The sequence below is a fragment of the Arachis hypogaea genome, chromosome 20 (assembly GCF_003086295.3).
Source record: "Arachis hypogaea cultivar Tifrunner chromosome 20, arahy.Tifrunner.gnm2.J5K5, whole genome shotgun sequence".
NCBI lineage: Eukaryota > Viridiplantae > Streptophyta > Magnoliopsida > Fabales > Fabaceae > Arachis > Arachis hypogaea.
The window spans coordinates 22,055,810-22,061,841 of NC_092055.1; the positions used below are offsets into that span (position 1 = coordinate 22,055,810).

A 6,032-nucleotide genomic window follows, 5' to 3' on the forward strand; every position below is an offset into this window, starting at 1 on the left:
CAAATCATATAGTTATTTATAGCCTTAATTTCGGAAATCATTTTATTAAAGATAATTAAGGCAAGTTGTGATTTATTGAATTTGAGATAAGTTATGATTTATTATCCAATTTTACAACTATTGGATTATTTTCTATATTCAAATTATAAAGTTGGTAGTTGCGAAATAATAAGGATTTCTATATGATTTGGATTAAATAAGTAATATTTTAAATATTAATACTGCTATTTTGGAAAATGAAGAAATTGAGTATATTATTTCTAATTATTTGGTTGGGACATTTTATTGAAAATAATTTATGAAATTGATGAGCAAATAGTATTTTTATACATTATTATTAATGGATTAGAATTTATTTCTAATTACTATAATATCCCTATTTTTATTTGAAATTACCAAAATGCCCCTAACCCTAATTTTGAAAGAGAAACCCTAACCCTAAAAACCCTACCCGGTTCCCCTGACCCGGTACACCTAGAGTACCTAATGCAGCAGCAGCAGCTGCAAGCTGCTTGAAAGAAAGAAAGAAACAGGAGTAGGGAACGAATTGAGAGGGAAGGAAGAAGGAAGGTTCGCCGGCGTGGAGAGGGAAGGGAGCTCACAGTGCCGCCGTCGCCCTCACCGCGTCGCGCCGCCGCGGCAGTCCACGCGTCCTTGTCACCGTCGCGAGCCTCCTTGCCGTCGCCACCATGAAGCCGCCGATCTAGTCCGAGTAAGAGAGAGATCCGAGAGGGGAGGAGGCCAACGCAGCCGCCGAGCCCGTCACTGTGCCGATTCGTCGCGCGAGGAGCTCGTGCCGTCGCCGATCATCCTTGCGCAGCATCAGAGGCAGAACCGCGACCTGAAGAGAGCGCGAGCCATAACCACCGATGGAGAAGGAGGAGCGAGCGCGGAGAAGGTGAAGTCGCCGCTGTCGCCGGCACCTCCATCCCGCGTCACCGCCGAACGCGCCGTGACCTCTGTCGTCGCCAGTCTGGTTTGCTCTGCCGTCGTGCCGTTGAGGAGAAGGCCGTCCAGTCACACCGAACAGGAGAGATAGAGAGATCTGAGGCTGAGCTGGGGGTTCAACCACCATGCCCAGCCGTGCTTGCGTCGCCGGCGCCGCCTCGGTTGGAATTGTCGCCGTCAGAAAAGGGTCCAGGCCGCCGCTAATGGAGCTAGCCGGAACTGTTCCAAGGTTTTGCCGCTTATTTAGATCCTGCTCTATTTTGGTTAGTGGCGTTATCATTGTTCTGGCCGCCGGAAAACCTTGCTGCCGTCGCCGGAAAAGTATGCCGGTAAGGGTTTCAAACTTGGTTTTCATTTCTTGTGAGATTATGGGAGTCTTATTGTCGCGGCATGTTGGTTTCAGTCACCGTCGCCGGAGTTGGGTCGCCGCAGCCGCTGAAGGCGGCTACCGGGGCTACCGCCCAACCGGTTCAGAGTCCGTTGCTGTTCGGTTCAGCCGTTCTTTCTTAGTTTCAGTAAGTATTCCGGTTTCGAGAGCTCTGCGTTAGTGTTCTGTTCTGTGTAATAAAGTAATCGTAATGTTAATGGTTTTAGGAGTTAGAATCCGGTTTGCTTGTGCCGTTTGGGGCTGTTTCTGCTTTTGAGAGAGCAGGCAGAGCCGAGATTTTGATTTGCCGGTGATTTCGGGTCGAGATAAAAGGAGTTGGTTAACGAGTTGGGTTGTGGTTCCAATGTTGTGAGGTAGGGGCACTTTCCGAAAACTATAGTTTATTATTGGAATTATTACATATGGGTACTGATGTGAGATATTGTGTATTTGGTGATTGTATCTGCCTTATGTATTATTTGATTGACTCGAATGACTATGGATGTTGGTTTGGCTGAATTGTTATGTGGCTTGTGAAATGTAATGTTTGAAGTTAATTCTTTAAAGATTTGAAATGAGTTTAATCCGTTGAAGATTGGTTTGAATCGAGTCAATTATTTTGATGATGTGAAAGATAGAATACTCTTGAAATTCAGCCTGGGTTGCTTTAATTGATTTGGTTTTGATAAATGATTTGTTACTGAACCGATTCTTTAAAGATTTGGAAATGAGTTAAATCGGTTGATATTGAGTTGATTTTTAAATGGTTTTCTTGAGATATGCCACTGAGGCAACTGTTGGATTTAGCTTGCTGTTGAATTGATTTCTGGTTTGAGCTGTTGAGAAGGAATGAGAAAACGGTTTAGTTGGGACCCGAACCGGGTGGCAAAAGTCCAAGTTTTAGGGGAGGTACTGTCGAAATTTCTATAAAATCTAAATCTTGTTTGAAAGGTTATTTAAAAGATTTGGATTTGAGAAATTGTATTATTTGATTTATTAAGAGGATAATTATGCTTTCCAGCTTAATTTATTTGATGAACTTTATACGTTGAGTTCGGTTTATTTAGAACTGAACTATGTTTGCCGTTTGAATCACTGAAGGAAAGAATGATGCTATAATATTGATTTCAATATAAAAAGGAGTTTTTAGTGATTTTAAAGGAACCTAGATTTTTGATTGAGTAATCAAGTTTGAGGCATTTTAGAAGAGTTGGAAAAATGGGTTCCAAAAAGAAATCTGAAAGCGGTTTGATTCAATTGAACTGGTCCCGTTTCAAATGAGTTGATTTTTGGACCGGGTTGGAACTTGTGATTTTGTATGGTTCAGTTTCATAATAAATTCAGTTTTATTTACTTGAACCGAGAATCTATGATTTTAAGAGTTTCAATGACTTTTAAAGAATTGATGTAAGATGACCTTCCCTAAAGACTTGGGACTCTGGCAAGAAACTTTTGTTATAAAATCCCATTATTGGATGGGTGATTTTGAATGTTCCCAAAAAGAATCTTTAACTTTCCATGGTTTTGGAAGTTTTGGAAAGAGAATGCCGAGAGTGGCTTTATTTTAAAAAGGGAACTCACTTTGAGTAAATTTGGCTTATGAGCCTGAGATGATTTGAGAAATGAGATCTTTAAAGCCAAGGCTGAAAAGAGTTGAAACTCGATTTCAAAGTGAAATGAATTGAGGAAATGATTTATGGCTTAAATGCCGACTTTATGAATTTAATGATGTTGAATGGTGGAAGTGCTGTTTTGTTGTGAGCCGGAATGGCTGTGTATGTTTATACATATTGATTGGTTCTGGATTGAACCGTGAGCCGGAATGGCTGTGTATGATATGAATATTGGCTGGTTCTAGAATGAACCGTGAGCCGGATGGCTGAGATGGATGTTGATCCATGGATGAGATTGATTGCATGTTTATGCTGAATCATTGATAAATGTGAATGTTGCACTTCCACTATCTGAGATACGAGTTTCCCTGGGTAGTAGCAGTGGCTAGCCACCACGTGCTCCAGGTTGAGACTTGATACTCTGTTGACCCTATGTCGTAAGTGTGGCCGGGCACTGTGAAAGCCCCGGAGGGGCTCGCCCCCATAAATATTCACCAGTGATGGTGATGGATAAATATTCACCAGTGAGGGTGATGGATATGGATCATGATTATGATCAAGTTTATGATGAGTATAACTCGAGTTGGGGATGCACGACAGAGGGACAGTCCAATGGTTAGCTACCAGGACTTGTCGAGTTGGCTCTATAACCGACAGATGATATCATCAGCCACTAGGGACAGGCATGCATCATATGCATTTGTGTGACATTGGTTGGGTGTGCATATTATACTTGGTTTGCCTATGTGATTAATTGCTAACTGTTCTACTTGTAATAACTGTTTGTTTGTGCTTGAACTTCCTATCTGTGTTTGCATTTGGGACTCTGTTGGATTGTGGTGATTGGTTGTTGGTTGGATTGTTTGGGCCTAGGGCCGCGGTTGGAATGAAATGAACTGATGGTTGATTTCAGTTTTGTGTTTCTGGTTTGGAATGAAATATGAAAGGCTATTTTGTTTCAGCATAGATAAACCGTTTTGAAAGACTTTTGAGCTTTTGAGAATTGAACGGTTCCTCTTTTAGAAAGGATTCCCGACTTTACTTTTATTGGAAACTGTTGTTTTTGAAAAGAGGCAAAAGACGGTTATTAATCACTGATGCGGTTATCTTCAAGTATCCTATTACAGTAATTCCTAAAAACCCTCTACTGAGAACCCTTTCGAGGATGATGTTCTCACCCCCCTACATTTTTCCCCTTTCAGGATATGGCGCAGAAGTTACGAAGAGCTTATTTAATTTTTGCTGTGATGCTCTGTATTGTTTTAGTTATGGTTTATTGTACCCTCGCCTTTATCTTGATATAATCTGTAAGAGGGATAGGAATTGTATTGATTATTACTTGTAATATTATTTATATATATAATTATGTATATATATATATATGGATGTACTCTTTATGAGTTTTGTAAGTTGTATGGTATTTATGGATGTATGTCATCGGATGAAAGTATTTTTGGGAGCAGTATTGCGGTTTAAAGTTTCAAACAGGCTCATATTTTAGTATTAAATAATATAAAAGTCGTCGTAATGTCCGAACTATCAGAGTCGCGTAGCCGGAAGTGTGAGCTTTGGTAGTTAGGGTATTACAGATGATCCAACTTGCCTCTGTCACTTGCATCTCTTTGGCTGCTAAAGTTGAAGAAACTCAAGTGCCTCTTCTCTTGGACCTTCAATTACGTGTTTTTCTTTCTCCTTTATATCAGAAAACTCATCATGATGTTTCTAATAATGTGATTATTTGATCACATGAATCATCATCAGGTTGAAGATGTAAAATATGTGTTTGAGTCAAAGACTATTCAGAGAATGGAGCTTCTAATTCTGTCCAGCTTGAATTGGAAGATGCACTCTGTGATTCCACTCTCAGCGATTGAAGATTAGTGTCCATGTTAACTTGGTCTTCCATATAAGACTGAGAATCAAGATGCTATAGATGCCGCAATTGTTAGTGCTCTATCCAGGAACTGTAGGAAACAAGTATATTTGGATGAGAAAACGCAGTGATGATTGTAGTTGAATTTAAACTTTTTTTTAAATGATGTATATTGCTTTTCTGTTTGTTTATGAATTTATTTATTTATGTATTTTAATAAGTGAATTTGACACAGCACATGCTGCAGTTAGGTAATTTTGTTATTGGTTCTTTTTTTTTTTTCTTTTTGGCTAATGAAAAATATTTCATGAATTTAAATTTTAGTGTGTAAGTTTGATTTAATTTTCAGGGCATATGATCGAGTTGCAATCAAGTTTTGTGGCATTGATGCAGATATCAATTTTAACATCAGCGATTATGATGAAGATATAAAGCAGGTTCTGTAATACCCTAAAATTTTAAAAATTAAATAATTAGTTATTTATGAGTTATTATATTTATTGAGATTTTATTTTTAAAAAAATATTTGTAACAAAAATAATTAAATAGAATTTATGATTATTGAAATTTAATTTAATTATGACTTATTTTATTAAATTTAAATTATTAATTAAAAAAAATATTTTGATAGACAAAAAATTAAATTAATTTTTATTGTTATTATTATTATTACTATTATTATTATTAATATCATTATTATTATACTATTATCATTATTATTACTATATTATTAGTATTATTATTATTATATTATCACTTAATTTCACTCTATTATTATCATTACTGTATTATATTATATTATTTATTTATTTATTTTCCTTTTGGCCGAAGCCTTAAAGGAACTGAAAAGAAAGAAAACCAAAGCATGACTTATATATATATATATATATATATATATATATATATATATATGAAATTGAAACTGAAACGTGGTTATATATACATGAAACGTGGCATGTATATGTATATAATACAAATGACACCTAATGACGCTTTGATAACCACAAAGCTTGAGTTAATATTATCAATCCATACTCATCTTCCTTTTTCTTTCATTAATCACCAATTGAACTAAAAGGAAAAAGAGAGAGTATGCCGTGAGTGAGAAGAACGAAAAACCTTGGAATTTCAACCTTTTTTGAGTCCGATTTCTTGACATTCGTAATTCTAATAAAAAATCACTACAAGAAAAATACCCATTCAGGTACACTTGAAAAGTGTAGCCAAAAGT

At 37.0% G+C, this 6,032-nt stretch overlaps 1 long non-coding RNA gene across 1 annotated transcript; it reads left to right on the forward strand.

The window, feature by feature from the left end:
• Nucleotides 1-1,045: 1,045 nt before the first annotated feature.
• Nucleotides 1,046-4,390, forward strand: LOC140182682 (uncharacterized). The gene is made up of 4 exons (XR_011878712.1): nt 1,046-1,277; nt 1,352-1,463; nt 1,543-1,689; nt 4,131-4,390. It is a non-coding gene; the product is annotated as an uncharacterized lncRNA (long non-coding RNA).
• Nucleotides 4,391-6,032: the final 1,642 nt, after the last annotated feature.